The sequence below is a fragment of the Schistocerca serialis genome, chromosome 8 (assembly GCF_023864345.2).
Source record: "Schistocerca serialis cubense isolate TAMUIC-IGC-003099 chromosome 8, iqSchSeri2.2, whole genome shotgun sequence".
NCBI lineage: Eukaryota > Metazoa > Arthropoda > Insecta > Orthoptera > Acrididae > Schistocerca > Schistocerca serialis.
In genome coordinates this window covers 2041409-2060015 of record NC_064645.1, presented here as the reverse complement: position 1 = coordinate 2060015, position 18607 = coordinate 2041409, and positions in this window count along the sequence as shown.

Genomic DNA, 18607 nt, shown 5'->3' with positions numbered 1-18607 from the left:
TACAAGAAGACTGACTCATCTCACAGTCTATGTTTTGAACCATTCCTGTGACACTAGTTATAGATTCCGATGCTTCACTCCAGGGTTACAGTATCTCTTGGACCTTCATATTGACGATGAAACACAGAAATTGCATCGGAATTAAATACAACAAAGCACAATGCCGACTTAAATACAAGAAGACTGACTCTACTTACTGAATATGTTTTGAACCATTCCTGTGTCACAAGTTATAGATTCCGATGCTTCACTTCACATTTACTGTATCCCTCTGACCTTCTAATTGACGATAAAACACAGATATTACATCGGAATTAAATGCATAAGGCGCAATGCTGACTTAAGTACAAGAAGACTGAATCTTCTTACTGTCTATGTTTTGAACCATTCCTGTGACACTAGATATAGATTCCGATGCTTCACTCTAGGTTTACTGTATCCCTTGGACATACTTATTGACGATGAAACACAGAAATTGCATCGGAATTAAATAAAAAATGCACAATGCCGACTTAAGTACAAGAAGACTGACTCTTCTTACTGTCTATCTTTTGAACCATTCCTGTGACACTAGTTACAGATTTCGATGCTTCACTCCAGGTTTACTGTGTCCCTTGGACCTTTCTATTGACGATGAAACACAGAAATTGCATCGGAATTAAATACAAAAGGCACAATGCCGACTAAAGTACAAGAAGACTGGCCCTTCTTACTGCCTATGCTTTGAACCATTCCTGTGACACTAGTTACAGACTCCGAAGCTTCACTTCAGTTTCACTGTATCCCTTGGGCCTTCTAATTGACGATGAAACACACAAATTGCATCGGAATAAAATACAAAATTCACAATGCCGAATTAAGTACAAGAAGACTGACTCTTCTTACTGCCTATGATTTGAACCATTCCTGTGACACTAGTTACAGATTCTGATGCTTCACTCCAGGTTTAGTGTCCCTTGGACCTTCTTATTGACGATGAAACACAGAAATTGCATCGGATTTAAATACAAAAGGCACAATGCCGACTTAAGTACTAGAAGACTGGCTCTTCTTACTGACTATGCTTTGAACCATTCCTGTGACACTAGTTGAAAATTCGGATGCTTCACTTCAGGCTCACTGTAACCCTTGGACCTACTTATTGACGATGAAACACAGAAATTGCATCGGAATTAAATAGAAAATGCACAATGCCGACTTAAGTACAAGAAGACGGACTCTTCTTACTGACTATGTATTGAACCATTCCTGTGACACTAGTTATGGATTCCGATGCTTCACTTCAGGTTTACTGTATCCCTCTGACCTTCTTATTGACGATAAAGCACAGAAATTTCATCGGAATTAAATACAAAAGGCACAATACCGACTTAAGTACAAGAAGACTGACTCTTCTTACTGTCAATGTTTTGAACCATTCCTGTGACACTATAGTTATAGTTTCCGATGCTTCACTCCAGGTTTAATGTATCCCTTGGACCTTCGTATTCACGATGAAACACAGAAATTGCATCAGAATTAAATTGAAAAGGCACAATGCCGACTTAAGTACAAGAAGACTGACTCTTCTTATTGACTATGTTTGGAACCATTGCTGTGACACTAGTTATAGATTCCAATGCTTCACTTCAGGTTTAGTGTATCCCTTGGACCATCCTATCGACGATGAGACACAGAAATCGTTTCGGAATTAAATAGAAAAAGCACAATGCCGACTTAAGTTCAAGAAGACTGACTCTTCCTACTGTCTATGTTGTGAACCATTCCTGTGACACCAGATTTTTATTCCGATACTTAACTTAAGGTTTACTGTATCCCTCTGACCTTCTTATTGACGATGAAACACAGAAATTGCATCGGAATTAAATAGAAACGGCACAGTGCAGACTTAACTACAAGAAGACTGACTCTTCTTACTGACTATATTTTGAACCATTCCTGTGACACTAGTTATAGATTCCGATGCTTAATTTCAGGGTTACTGTATACCACTGACATTCTTAGTGACGTTGAAACACAGAAATTGAATCGGAATTAAATACAAAAGTCACAATGCCGATTTAAGTACAAGAAGACCGACTCTTCTTACTGTCTATGTTTTGAACCATCCCTGTGACACTAGTTATGGATTCCGATGCTTCACTCCAGGTTCACTGTATCCCTTGGACGTTCTTATTGACGATGAAACAGCGAAATTGCATCATAATTAAATAGAAAAGGCACAATGATAACTTAAGTACAAGAAGACTGACTCTAATTACTGACTATGTTTTGAACCATTCCTGTGACACTAGTCATAGATTCCGATGCTTCACTTCAGGTTTACTGTATCCCTCTTACCTTCGTATTGCCTATGAAACACAGATATTGCTTCGGAATGAAGTACAAAAGTCACAATACCGACTTAAGTACAAGAAGACTGACTCTTCTTACTGACTATGTTTTTAACCATTCCTGTGACACTAGTCATAGATTCCGATGCTTAACTTCAGGATTACAATATCCCTCTGACCTTTTTATTGACGATGAAACACAGAAATTGCATCGGCCTTAAATACAAAAGGCACAATGCCGACTTAAGGACAAGAAGACTGACTCTTCTTACTGTCTATGTTTTGAACCATCCCTGTGACACTAGTTATAGATTCCGATGCTTCACTCCAGGTTTACTGTATGCCTTGGACCATCTTGTTGACGATGAAACACAGAAATTGCATCAGAAGTAAATAGAAAATGCACAATGATGACTTAAGTACAAGAAAACAGACTCTTCTTACTGATTATTTTTTGAACCATTCCTGTGACGCTAGTTATAGTTTCCGATGCTTCACTTCAGGTTTAGTGTATCCCTTGGACCTTCTTATTGACGATGAAACACAGAAATTGCATCGGAATTAAATACAAAAAGCACAATGCCGACTTAAGTACAAGAAGACTGACTCTTCTTACTGACTATGTTTTGAACCATTCCTGTGACACTAGTTATAGATTCCGATGCTTCACTCCAGGTTTACTGTATTCCTTGGACCTTCTTATTTTCGATGAAACACAGAAATTGCATCGGAATTAAATACAAAAGGCACAATGCCGACTTAAGAACGTGTAGACTGACTTTTCCTACTGTCTATGTTTTGAACCATTCCTGTGACACTTGTTATAGATTCCGATGGTTCATTTCTGGTTTACTCTATCCCTTGGACCTCCTTATTGACGATGAAACACAGAAATTGCATCGGAATTAAATACAATAGGCCCAATGCCGACTTAACTACAAGAAGACTGACTCTTCCAACTGTCTATGTTTTGAACAATTCCTGTGACACTAGTTATAGATTCCGATGCTTCACTTCAGGTTTTCTTTATCCCTCTGACTGTCGTATTGACGAAGAAACACAGAAATTGCATCGGAATTGAATAGAAAAGGCACAAAGCCGACTTAAGTACAAGAAGACTGACTCTTCCTACTGTCTATGTTTTGAACTATTCCTGTGACACTAGTTATAGATTCCGATGCTTCACTTCAGGTTTACTGTATCCCTTGGACTTTCTTATTGACGATGAAACACAGAAATTGCATCGGAATTAAATACAAAAGGCACAATGAGTACTTAACTACAAGAAGACTGACTCTTCTTACTGACTATGCTTTGAACCATTCCTGTGACTCTAGTTATAGATTCCGATGCATAACTTCATAGTTAGTGTATCCCTCTGACCTTCTTAGTGACGATGAAATACAGAAATTGCATCGGAATTAAATACAAAAAGCACAATGCCGACTTAAGTACAAGAAAACTGACTCATCTTACTGGCTATGTTTTGAACCGTCCCTGTGACGCTAGTTATTGATTCCGAAGCTTCACTCCAGGTTTACTGTATCCCTTGGACCTTCTTATTGACGATCAAACACAGAAATTGCATCGGAATTAAATACAAATGGCTCAATGCCGAATTGAGTACAAGAAGATTGACTCTTCTTACTGTCTGTGTTTTGAACCATTCCTGTGACACTAGTTATGGACTCCGATGCTTCACTCCAGGTTTACTGTATCCCTTGGACCTTCTTATTGACGATGAAACACAGAAATTGCATCGGAATTAAATTCAAAAGGTACAATGCCGAATGAAGTAAAAGAAGTCTGACTCTTCTTACTGTCTATGTTTTGAACCATTAATGTGAGACTAGTTATAGATTACGATGCTTCACTCCAGGTTTACTGTATCCCTTGGACCTTCTTATTGACGATGAAACAGAGAAATTGCATCATAATTAAATAGAAAAGGCACAATGACAACTTAAGTACAAGAAGACTGACTCTTTTTACTGACTAACTGACTATATTTTGAACAATTCCTGTGACACTAGTTATAGATTCCGATGCTTCACTTCAGGTTTTCTTTATCCCTCTGACCGTCGTATTGACGAAGAAACACAGAAATTGCTTCGGAATTAAATAGAAAAGGCACAAAGCCGACTTAAGTACTAGAAGACTGACTCTTCCTACTGTCTATGTTTTGAACTATTCCTGTGACACTAGTTATAGATTCCGATGCTTCACTTCAGGTTTACTGTATCCCTTGGACTTTCTTATTGACGATGAAACACAGAAATTGCATCGGAATTAAATACAAAAGGCACAATGAGTACTTAACTACAAGAAGACTGACTCTTCTTACTGACTATGCTTTGAACCATTCCTGTGACTCTAGTTATAGATTCCGATGCTTAACTTCAAGATTACTGTATCCCTCTGACCTTCTTAGTGACGATGAAACACAGAAATTGCATCGGAATTAAATACAAAAATCACAATGCCGACTTAAGTACAAGAAAACTGACTCATCTTACTGGCTATGTTTTGAACCGTCCCTGTGACGCTAGTTATTGATTCCGAAGCTTCACTCCAGGTTTACTGTATCCCTTGGACCTTCTTAATGACGATGAAACACAGAAATTGCATCGGAATTAAATACAAAAAGCACAATGCCGACTTAAGTACAAGAAAACTGACTCATCTTACTGGCTATGTTTTGAACCGCCCCTGTGACGCTAGTTATAGATTCCGATGCTTTACTTCATGATTACTGTATCCCTCTGACCTTCTTAGTGACGATGAAACACAGAAATTGCATCGGAATAAAATACAAAAGGCACAATGCCGACTTAAGTACAAGAAGACTGAAACTTCCAACTCTCTATGTTTGAAACATTCCTGTGACACTAGTCATCGAATCCGATGCTTCTCTTCAGGTTTACTGTATCCCTCTGACCTTCTTATTGACGATGAAACACAGAAATTGCATTGGAATTAAATAGAAAAGGCACAATACCGAGTTAAGTACAAGAAGACTGGCTCTTCCTACTGTCTATGATTTGTACTATTCCTGTGACACTAGTTATAGATTCCGATGCTTCACTTCATGTTTACTGTATCCCTTCGACCTTCTTATTAACGATGAAACACACAAATTGCATCGGAATTAAATACAAAAGGCTCAATGCCGACTTAAGTACAAGAAGGCTGTCTCTTCCTACTGACTATGTTTTGAACCATTCCTGTGACACTAGTTATAGATTCCGATGCTTCACTTCAGGTTTACTGTATCCCACTGACCTTCTTAGTGGCGATGAAACACAGAAATTGCATCGAAATTAAATACAAAAGGCACAATGCCGACTTAGGTACAAGAAGACTGACTCTTCTTACTGACTATGTTTTGAACCATTCCTGTGTCACTAGTTATAGATTCTGATGCTTCTCTTCAGGTTTACTGTATTTCTTGGACCTTCTTATTGGCGATGAAACACATAAAGAGCATCGGAATTAAATACAAAGGCACAATGCCGACTTAAGCACAAGAAGACTGACTCATGTTACTGTCTATGTTTGAACCATTCCTGTGACACTAGTTATAGATTCCGATGCTTCACTCCAGGTTTACTGTATCCCTTGGACCTTCATATTGACGATGAAACACAAAAATTGCTTCGGAATTAAATACAAAAGGCACAATGCCGACTTAACTACAATAAGACTGACTCTTCTTCTGTCTATGTTTTGAACCATTCCTGTGTAACTGGTTATAGATTTCGATGCTTTACTTCACGTTTACTGTATCCCTTGGACCTTCTTATTGACGATGAAACACAGAAATTGCATCGGAATTAAATACAAAAGGCACAATGCCGACTTAAGTACAAAAGACAGACTCTTCTTACTGACTATGTATTGAACCATTCCTGTGACAGTAGATATAGATTACGATGCTTCACTCAAGGTTTACTCAATCCCTTAGACCTTCTTATTGACGATGAAACACAGAAATTGCATCGGAATTAATTAAATAATGCACAATGCCGACTTAAGAACAATAAGACTGACTCTTATTACTGTCTATGCTTTGAACCATTCCTGTGACACTAGTTACAGATTCAGATGCTTCACTCCAGGTTTACTGTATCCCTTGGACCTTCTTATTTACGATGAAACACAGAAATTGCATCGGAATTAAATACAAAAGGCACAATGCCGACTTAAGTACAAGAAGACTGGCTCTTCTTACTGACTATGCTTTGAACCATTCCTGTGACACTAGTTATAGATTCCGATGCTTCATTCAGTTTCACTGTATCCCTTGGACCTTCCTATTGACGATGAAACACAGAAATTGCATCGGAATTAAAAAGAAAAGGCACAATGCCGACTTAAGTACAAGAAGACTGAATCTTCTTACTGTCTATGTTTTGAACCATTCCTGTGACACTAGATATAGATTCCGATGCTTCACTCTAGGTTTACTGTATCCCTTGGACTTACTTATTGACGATGAAAGGCATAAATTGCATCGGAATTAAATAAAAAATGCACAATGCCGACTTAAGTACAAGAAGACTGACTCTTCTTACTGACTATGTTTAGAACCATTCCTGTGACACTAGTCATAGAATCCGATGCTTAACTTCAGGATTACTGTATCCCTCTGACCTTATTGACGATGAAACACAGAAATTGCATCGGAAATAAATACAAAAGGCACAATGCCGACTTATGTACAAGAAGACTGACTCTTCTTACTGTCTATGATTTGAACCATCCCTGTGACACTAGTTATAGATTCCGATGCTTCACTCCAGGTTTACTGTATCCCTTGGACCTCCTTATTGACGATGAAACACAGAAATTGTATCGGAATTAAATACAAAACTCACAATGCCGACTTAAGTACCAGAAGTCTAACTCTTCTTACTGACTATGTTTTGAACCATTCCTGTGACACTAGTTATAGACTCCGATGCTTCACATCAGGTTTACTGTATCCCTCTGACCTTCTTATTGACGATGAAACACAGAAATTGCATCGGAATTAAATACAAAAGGCACAATGCCGACTTAAGTACAAGAAGACTGACTCTTCTTACTGTCTATGTTTTGAACCATTCCTGTGACACTAGTTACAGATTCCGATGCTTCAATTCAGGTCTACTGTATCCCTTGGACCTTCTTATTGACGATGAAACACAGAAATTGCATCGGAATTAAATACAAAAGGCACAATGCAGACTTAAGTACAAGAAGACTGACTCTTCCTACTGACTTTGTTTTGAACCATTCCTGTGACACTAGTTATAGATTCCGATGCCTCACATCAGGTTAACTGTATCCCTCTGACTATCTTATATACGATGAAACACAGAAATTGCATCGGTATTAAATACAAAAGGCTCAATGCCGACTTATGTACATGTAGATTGACTTTTCCTACTGTCTATGATTTGAACCATTCCTATGACACTAGTTATAGAATCCGATGGTTCATTTCAGGTTTACTGTATCCCTCTGACCTTCTTAGTGACGATGAAACACAGAAATTGCATCGGAATTAAATAAAAAAAGCACAATGCCGACTTAGGTACAAGAATTCTGACTCATCTTACTGTCTATGATTTGAACCGTCCCTGTGACACTAGTTATAGATTCCGATGCTTCACTCCAGGTTTACTATATCCCTTGGACCTTCTTATTGACGATGAAACACAGAAATTGTATCGGAATTAAATACAAAACTCACAATGCCGACTTAAGTACAAGAAGACTGACTCTTCTTACTGACTATGCTTTGAACCATTCCTGTGACACTAGTTATAAATTACGATGCTACACTCCAGGTTTACTGTATCCCTTGGACCTTCTTATTGACGATGAAACACAGAAATTGCATTGGAATTAAATACAAAAGGCACAATGCCGACTAAAGTACAAGAAGACTGACTCTTCTTACAGTCTATGTTTTGAACCATTCCTGTGACACTAGTTATAGATTCCGGTGCTTACCGCCAGGTTTACTGTATCCCTTGGACCTTCTTATTGACGATGAAACACAGAAATTGCATCAGAATTAAATAGAAAATGCGCAATGCCGACTAAAGTACAAGAAGACTGACGCTTCTTACTGACTGTGCTTTGAACCATTGCTGTGACACTAGTTATAGATTCCGATGCTTCACTTCAGGTTTACTGTATCCCTTGGACCTTCTTATTGACGGTGAAAGACAGAAATTGCATCAGAATTAAATAGAAAAGGCACAATGCCGACTTAAGTACAAGAAGACTGACGCTCCTTACTGATTATGTTTTGAACCATTCCTGTGACACTAGTTATAGATTCCGATGCTTCACTTCAGGTTTACTATATCCCTTAAACCTTCTTATTGACGATGAAACACAGACATTGCATCGGATTTAAATAGAAAAGGCACAATGCCGACATAAGTACAAGAAGACTGACTCTTCTTACTGTCTATGATTTGAACCATTCCTGTGACTGTAGTTATAGAATCCGATGCTTCACTTGAGGTTTACTGTATCCCTCTGACCTTCTAATTGACGATGAAACACAGAAATTGCATCGGAATTAAGTACAAGAGGCACAATGCCGACTTAAGTACAAGAAGACTGACTCTTCTTACGTTCTATGTTTTGAAGCATTCCTATGACACTAGTTATAGATTCCGATGCTTCAATTCAGTTCTACTGTATCCCTTGGACCTTCTTATTGACGATGAAACACAGAAATTACATCGGAATTAAATACAAAAGGCACAATGCAGACTTAAGTACAAGAAGACTGACTCTTCTTACTGACTTTGTTTTGAACCATTCCTGTGACACTAGTTATAGATTCCGATGCTTCACATCAGGTTAACTGTATCCCTCTGACTATCTTATATACGATGAAACACAGAAATTGCATCGGTATTAAATACAAAAGGCTCAATGCCGACTTATGTACATGTAGATTGACTTTTCCTACTGTCTATGATTTGAACCATTCCTATGACACTAGTTATAGAATCCGATGGTTCATTTCAGGTTTACTGTATCCCTCTGACCTTCTTAGTGACGATGAAACACAGAAATTGCATCAGAATTAAATAAAAAAAGCACAATGCCGACTTAGGTACAAGAATTCTGACTCATCTTACTGTCTATGATTTGAACCGTCCCTGTGACACTAGTTATAGATACCGATGCTTCACTCCAGGTTTACTGTATCCCTTGTACTTTCTTGTTGACGATGAAACACAGAAATTGCATCGGAATTAAATACAAAAGTAACATTGCCGACTTAAGTACAAGAAGACTGACTCTTCTTACTGACTGTGACTTGAACCGTTCCTGTGATACTAGTTATAGATTCCGATGATTTACTTCAGGTTTACTGTATCCCTTTGACCTTCTTATTGACGATGAATCTCAGAAATTGCATCGGAATAAAATACAAATGGCACAATGCCGACTTAAGTACAAGAAGACTGACTCTTCCTACTGTCAATGCTTTGAACCACTCCTGTGACACTAGTTATAGATACCGATGCTTCACTTCAGTTTTACTGTATCCCTCTGATCTTCTTATTGACGATGAAACACAGAAATTGCATCGGAATTAAATACAAAAGGCACAAGGCCGACTTAAGTACAAGAAGATTGACTCTTCTTACTGTCTATGGTTTGTACCATTCCTGTGACACTAGTTATAGATTCCGATGCTTCACTCCAGGTTTACTGTATCCCTTGGACCTTCTTATTGACGATGAAACACAGAAATTGCATCAGAATTAAATAGAAAATGCTTAATGATGACTTAAGTACAAGAAGCCTGACTCTTCTTCCTGACTATGATTTGAACCGTCCCTGTGAAACTAGCTATAGATTCCAATGCTCCACTCCAGGTTTACTGTATCTCTTGGACCTTCTTCTTGCAGATGAAACAGAAATTGCATCGGAATTAAATACAAAAGGCACAATGCCGACATTAGTACAAGAAGACTGGCTCTTCTGACTGACTATGATTTGAACCATTCCTGTGACACTAGTTATAGATTCCGATGCTTCACTTCAGGTTTACTGTATCCCTCTGACCTTATTGACGATGAAACACAGAAATTGCATCGGAATTAAATACAAAAAGCGCAATGCCGAATAAAGTACAAGAAGACTGACTCTTTTTCCTGTCTATGTTTTGAACCATTCCTGTGACACTAGTTATAGACTCCGATGCTTCACTCCAGGTTTACTATATCCCTTGGACCTTCATATTGACGATGAAACACAGAATTTGCATCGGATTTAAATACAAAAGGCACAATGCCGACTTAAGTACAAGAAGACTGACTCTTCTTACTGTCTATGATTTGAACCATCCTTGTGACAGTAGTTATAGATTCCGATGCTTCACTCCAGGTTTACTGTGTCCCTTGGACCTACTTATTGACGATGAAACACAGAAATTGCATCAGAATTAAATAGAAAAGGCACAATGCCGACTTAAGTACAAGAAGACTGACTCTTCTTGCTGTCTATGTTTTGAACCATTGCTGTGACACTAGTTATAGATTCCGATGCTTCTCTCCAGATTAACTGTATCCCTTGGTCCTTCTTATTGACGATGAAACACAGAAATTGCATCGGATTTAAATACAAAAGGCACAATGCCGACTTAAGTACAAGAAGACTGACTCTTCTTACTGATTATGATCTGAGCCATTCCTGTGACACTTAAATTCCGAGGATTCACTTCAGGTTTACTGTATCCCTTGGACCTTCTTATTGACGATGAAACACAAAAATTGCATCGGTATTAAATACAAAAGGCACATTGCAGAATTAAGTACAAGAAGACTGAATCTTCTTACTGTCTATGTTTTAAACCATTCCTGTGACACTAGTTATAAATTCCGATGCTTCACTCCAGGTTTACTGTATCCCTTGGACCTTCTTATTGACGATGAAACACAGAAAATGCATCAGAATTAAATAGAAAAGGCACAATGCCGACTTAAGTACAAGAAGACTGACGCTCCTTACTGACTATGTTTTGAACCATTCCTGTGACACTAGTTATAGATTCCGATGCTTCACTTCAGGTTTACTATATCCCTTAAACCTTCTTATTGACGATGAAACACAGAAATTGCATCGGAATTAAATAGAAAAGGCACAATGCCGACTTCTACATCTACATCTACATTGATACTCCGCAAGCCACCCAACGGTGTGTGGCGGAGGGCACTTTACGTGCCACTGTCATTACCTCCCTTTCCTGTTCCTGTCGCGTATGGTTCGCGGGAAGAACGACTGTCTGAAAGCCTCCGTGCGCGCTCTAATCTCTCTAATTTTACACTCGTGATCTCCTCGGGAGGTATAAGTAGGGGGAAGCAATATATTCGATACCTCATCCAGAAACGCACCCTCTCGAAACCTGGCGAGCAAGCTACACCGCGAGGCAGAGCGCCTCTATTGCAGAGTCTGCCACTTGAGTTTATTAAACATCTCCGTAACGCTATCACGGTTACCAAATAACCCGGTGACAAAACGCGCTGCTCTTCTTTGGATCTTCTCTATCTCCTCCGTCAACCCGACCTGTTACGGATCCCACACTGATGAGCAATACTCAAGTATAGGTCGAACGAGTGTTTTGTAAGCCACCTCCTTTGTTGATGGACTACATTTTCTAAGCACTCTCCCAATTAATCTCAACCTGGTACCCGCCTTACCAACAATTAATTTTATATGATCATTCCACTTCAAATCGTTCCGTACGCACACTCCCAGATATTTTACAGAAGTAACTGCTACCAATGTTTGTCCCGCTATCATATAATCATACAATAAAGGATCCTTCTTTCTATGTATTCGCAATACATTACATTTGTCTATGTTAAGGGTCAGTTGCCACTCCCTGCACCAAGTGCCTATCCGCTGCAGATCTTCCTGTATTTCGCTACAATTTTCTAATGCTGCAACTTCTCTGTATACTACAGCATCATCCGCGAAAAGCCGCATGGAACTTCCGACACTATCTACTAGGTCATTTATATATATTGTGAAAAACAATGGTCCCATAACACTCCCCTGTGGCAAGCTAGAGGTTACTTTAACGTCTGTAGACGTCTCTCCATTGATAACAACATGCTGTGTTCTGTTTGCTAAAAACTCTTCAATCCAGCCACACAGCTGGTCTGATATTCCGTAGGCTCTTACTTTGTTTATCAGGCGACAGTGCGGAACTGTATCGAACGCCTTCCGGAAGTCAAGAATAATAACATCTACCTGGGAGCCTGTATCTACTATTTTCTGGGTCTCATGAACAAATAAGGCGAGTTGGGTCTCACACGAACGCTGTTTCCGGAATCCATGTTGATTCCTACATAGTAGATACGCGAGCAAAAAACATGTTCTAAAATTCTACAAGAGATCGACGTAAGAGATATAGGTCTATAGTTTTGCGCATCTGCTCGACTTAAGTACAAGAAGGCTGACTCTTCTTACTGTCTATGTTTTGAACCATTCCTGTGACTCTAGTTATAGATTCCGATGCTTCACTTCAGGTTTACTGTATCCCTCTGACTTTCTTATTGACGATGAAACACAGAAATTGCATCGGAATTAAATACAAAAGGCACAATGCCGACTTAAGTACAAGAAGAATGACTCTTCTTACGTTCTATGTTTAGAACCAATCCTATGACACTAGTTATAGATTCCGATGCTTCAATTCAGGTCTACTGTATCCCTTGGACCTTCTTATTGACCATGAAACACAGAAATTACATCGGAATTAAATACAAAATGCACATGACTTAAGTACAAGAAGACTGACTCTTCCTACTGTCTATGTTTAAAACCATTCATGTGACACTAGTTATAGATTCCGATGCTTCACTCCAGGTTTACTGTATCCCTTAGACCTTCTTATTGACGATGAAACACAGAAATTGCATCGGAATTAAATACAAAAGTAACATTGCCGACTTAAGTACAAGAAGACTGACTCTTCTTACGGACTATGACTTGAACCGTTCCTGCGACACTAGTTATAGATTCCGATGCTTCACTTCAGGTTTACTGTATCCCTTGGACCTTGTCATTGACGATGAAACACAGAAATTGCATCTGATTTAAACACAAAAGGCACAATGCCGACTTAAGTACAAAAAGCCTGACTCTTCTTACCGGCTATGTTTTGAACCATTCCTGTGACACTAGTTATAGATTCCGATGTTTCACTTCAGGTATACTGTATCCCTCTGACCTTCTTATTGACGACGAAACACAGAAATTGCATCGGAATTAAATACAAAAGGCACAATGCCGACTTCAGTACAAGAAGACTGATTTTTTTTACTGACTATCTTTTCAACCATTCCTGTGACACTAGTTATAGATTCGGATGCTTCACTTCAGGTTTACTGTATCCCTCTGACCTTCTTATAGACGATAAACACAGAAATTGCATCGGAATAAAATAGAAAAGGCACAATGCCCACTTAAGTACAAAACGACTGACTTATCTCACTGTCTATGTTTAGAAACCGTTCCTGTGACACTAGTTGTAGATTCCGATGCTTCACTTCAGGTTTACTGTATCATTTGGACCTTCTTATTGACGATGAAACACAGAAATTGCATCGGAGTTAAATACAAAAGGCACAATGCCGACTTAAGTACAAGAAGATTGACTCTTCTTACTGACTATGCTTTGAACCATTCCTGTGACACTAGTTATAGATCCCGATGCTTCACTTCAGGTTTACTGTATCCCTCTGACCTTCTTATTGACGAGGAAACACAGAAATTGCATCGGAATTAAATAGATACGCCACAGTGCCTACTTATGTACGAGAAGACTGACTATTCTTACTGGCAATGTTTTCAACCATTCCTGTGACACTAGTTATAGATTCCGATGCTTGACTTCGGTTTTACTGTATCCCTTCGACCTTCCTATTGACGATGAAACACAGAAATTGCATGAGAATTAAATACAAAAGGCAAAATGCCGACTTAAGTACAAGAAGACTGACCCTTCCTACAGTCTATGTTTGAAAAATTCCTGTGACACTAGTTATAGATTCCGATGCTTAACTTCAGGTTTACTGTATCCCTTGGACCTTCTAATTGACGATGAAACACAGAAATTAGATCGTAATTAAATACAAAATGCACAATTCCGACTGAAGTACATGAAGACTGACTCTTCTTACTGTCTATGTTTTGAACCATTCCTGTGACACTAGTTATAGATTCCGATGCTTCACTTCAGGTTTACTGTATCCCTTGGACCTTCTTATTGACGATGAAACACAGAAATTGCATCGGAATTAAATACAAAAGGCACAATGCCGACTTAAGTATAGGAAGACTGACCCTTCCTACTGTCAATGTTTTGAACCATTCCTGTGACACTTGTTATAGATTCCGATGCTTCACTTCAGGTTTACTGTATCCCTCTGATGTTCTTATTGACGATGAAACACAGAAATTGCATCGAAAATCAATACAAAAGGCACAATGCCGACTTAAGTAGGAAAAGACTGACTCTTCTTACCGGCTATGTTTTGAACCGTTCCTGTGACACTAGTTATAGATTCCGATGCTTCACTTCAGGTATACTGTATCCCTCTGACCTTCTTATTGACGATGAAACACAGAAATTGCATCGGAATTAAATAAAAAAGGCACAATTCCGACTTCAGTACAAGAAGACTGATTTTTTTTACTGACTATGTTTTGAACCATTCCTGTGACACTAGTTGTAGATTCAGATGCTTCACTTCAGGTTTACTGTATCCCTCTGGACCTTCTTATTGACGATAAACACAGAAATTGCATCGGAATAAAATAGAAAAGTCTCAATCCCGACTTAAGTACAAGACGACTGATATTTCATACTGTGTATGTTTTGAACCGTTCCTGTGACACTAGTTGTAGATTCCTATGCTTCACTTCAGGTTTACTGTATCATTTGGACCTTCTTATTGACGATGAATCACAGAAATTGCATCGGAGTTAAATACAAAAGGTACAATGCCGACTTAAGTACAAGAAGACTGACTCTTCTTACTGACTATGTTTTGAACCATTCCTGTGACACTAGTTATAGATCCCGATGCTTCACTTCAGGTTTACTGTATCCCTCTGACCATCTTATTGACGAGGAAACACAAAAATTGCATCGGAATTAAAAAGATACGCCACAGTGCCTACTTAAGTACGAGAAGACTGACTCTTCTTACTGTCTATGTTTTGAACCACTCCTGTGACACTAGTTATAGATTCCGATGCTTGACTTCGGTTTTACTGTATCCCTTGGACCTTCTAATTGACGATGAAAGACAGAAATTGCATCGGAATTAAATACAAAATGCACAATGCCGACTTCAGTACAAGAAGACTGATTTTTTTTACTGACTATGTTTTGAACCATTCCTGTGACACTAGTTATAGATTCGGATGCTTCACTTCAGGTTTACTGTATCCCTCCGACCTTTTTATTGACGATAAACACAGAAATTGCATCGGAATAAAATAGAAAAGGCACAATGCCGACTTAAGTACAAGACGACTGACTTTTCTTACTGTCTATGTTTTGAACCGTTACTATGACACTAGTTGTAGATTTCGATGCTTCACTTCAGGTTTACTGTTTCATTTGGACCTTCTTATTGACGATGAAACACACAAATTGCATCGGAGTTAAATACAAAAGCCACAATGTCGACTTAAGTACAAGAAGACTGACTCTTCTTACTGACTATGTTTTGAACCATTCCTGTGACACTAGTTATAGATCCCGATGCTTCACTTCAGGTTTACTGTATCCCTCTGACCTTCTTATTGACGAGGAAACACAGAAATTGCATCGGAATTAAATAGATACGCCACAGTGCCTACTTAAGTACGAGAAGACTGACTCTTCTTACTGGCTATGTTTTGAACTATTCCTGTGACACTGGTTATAGATTCCGATGCTTGACTTCGGTTTTACTGTATCCCTTGGACCTTCTTATTGACGATGAAACACAGAAATTGCATCGGAATTAAATACAAAAGGCACAATGCCGACATAAGTACAAGAAGACTGACCCTTCTTTCAGTCTATGATTTGAACCATTCCTGTGACACTAGTTATAGATTCCGATGCTTCACTCCAGGTTAACTGTATCCCTTGGTCCTTCTTATTGACGATGAAACACCGAAATTGCATCCGATTTAAATACAAAAGGCACAATGCCGACTTAAGTACAAGAAGACTGACTCTTCTTACTGATTATGATTTGAGCCATTCCTGTGACACTTAAATTCCGAGGATTCACTTCAGGTTTACTGTATCCCTTGGACCTTCTTATTGACGATGAAACACAAAAATTGGATCGGAATTAAATACAAAAGGCACAATGCAGAATTAAGTACAAGAAGACTGACGTTTCTTACTGACTATGTTTTGAACCATTGCTGTGACACTAGTTATAGATTCCGATGCTTCACTTCAGGTTTACTGTATCCCTTGGACCTTCTTATTGACGATGAAACACAGATATTGCATCGGAATTAAATAGAAAAGGAACAATGCCGACTTAAGTAGAAGAAGACTGACTCTTCTTACTGATTATGTTTTGAACCATTCCTGTGACACTTGTTTTGGATTCCGATGCATCACTTCAGGTTTACTGTATCCCTTGGACCTTCTTATTGACGATGAAACACAGAAATTGCATCGGAATTAAATAGAAAAGGCACAATGCCAACTAAAGTACAAGAAGACTGACTCTTCTTTCAGTCTATGATTTGAACCATTCCAGTGACACAAGTTATAGATTCCGATGCTTCACTTCAGGTTCACTGTATCCCTTGGACCTTCTTATTGACGATGAAACACAGAAAATGCATCAGAATTAAATAGAAAAGGCACAATGCCGACTTAAGTACAAGAAGACTGACGCTCCTTGCTGACTATGTTTTGAACCATTCCTATGACACTAGTCGTAGATTCCGATGCTTCACTTCAGGTTTACTATATCCCTTAATCCTTCTTATTGACGATGAAACACAGAAATTGCATCGGAATTAAATAGAAAAGGCACAATGCCGACTTCTACATCTACATCTACATTGATACTCCGCAAGCCACCCAACGGTGTGTGGCGGAGGGCACTTTACGTGCCACTGTCATTACCTCCCTTTCCTGTTCCAGTCGCGTATGGTTCGCGGGAAGAACGACTGTCTGAAAGCCTCCGTGCGCGCTCTAATCTCTCTAATTTTACACTCGTGATCTCCTCGGGAGGTATAAGTAGGGGGAAGCAATATATTCGATACTTCATCCAGAAACGCACCGTCTCGAATCATGGCGAGCAAGCTACACCGCGATGCAGAGCGCCTCTCTCGCAGAGTCTGCCACTTGAGTTTATTAAACATCTCCGTAACGCTATCACGGTTACCAAATAACCCGGTGACAAAACGCGCTGCTCTTCTTTGGATCTTCTCTATCTCCTCCGTCAACCCGACCTGGTACGGATCCCACACTGATGAGCAATACTCAAGTATAGGTCGAACGAGTGTTTTGTAAGCCACCTCCTTTGTTGATGGACTACATTTTCTAAGCACTCTCCCAATTAATCTCAACCTGGTACCCGCCTTACCAACAATTAATTTTATATGATCATTCCACTTCAAATCGTTCCGTACGCACACTCCCAGATATTTTACAGAAGTAACTGCTACCAATGTTTGTCCCGCTATCATATAATCATACAATAAAGGATCCTTCTTTCTATGTATTCGCAATACATTACATTTGTCTATGTTAAGGGTCAGTTGCCACTCCCGGCACCAAGTGCCTATCCGCTGCAGATCTTCCTGTATTTCGCTACAATTTTCTAATGCAGCTCTTCTCTGTATACTACAGCATCATTAGCGAAAAGCCGAATGGAACTTCCGACACTATCTACTAGGTCATTTATATATATTGTGAAAAGCAATGGTCCCATAACACTCCCCTGTGGCACGCTAGAGGTTACTTTAACGTCTGTAGACGTCTTTTCATAGATAACAACATGCTGTGTTCTGTTTGCTAAAAACTCTTCAATCCAGCCACACAGCTGGTCTGATATTCCGTAGGCTCTTACTTTGTTTATCAGGCGACAGTGCGGAACTGTATCGAACGCCTTCCGGAAGTCAAGAAAAATAGCATCTACCTGGGAGCCTGTATCTAATATTTTCTGGGTCTCATGAACAAATAAGGCGAGTTGGGTCTCACACGATCGCTG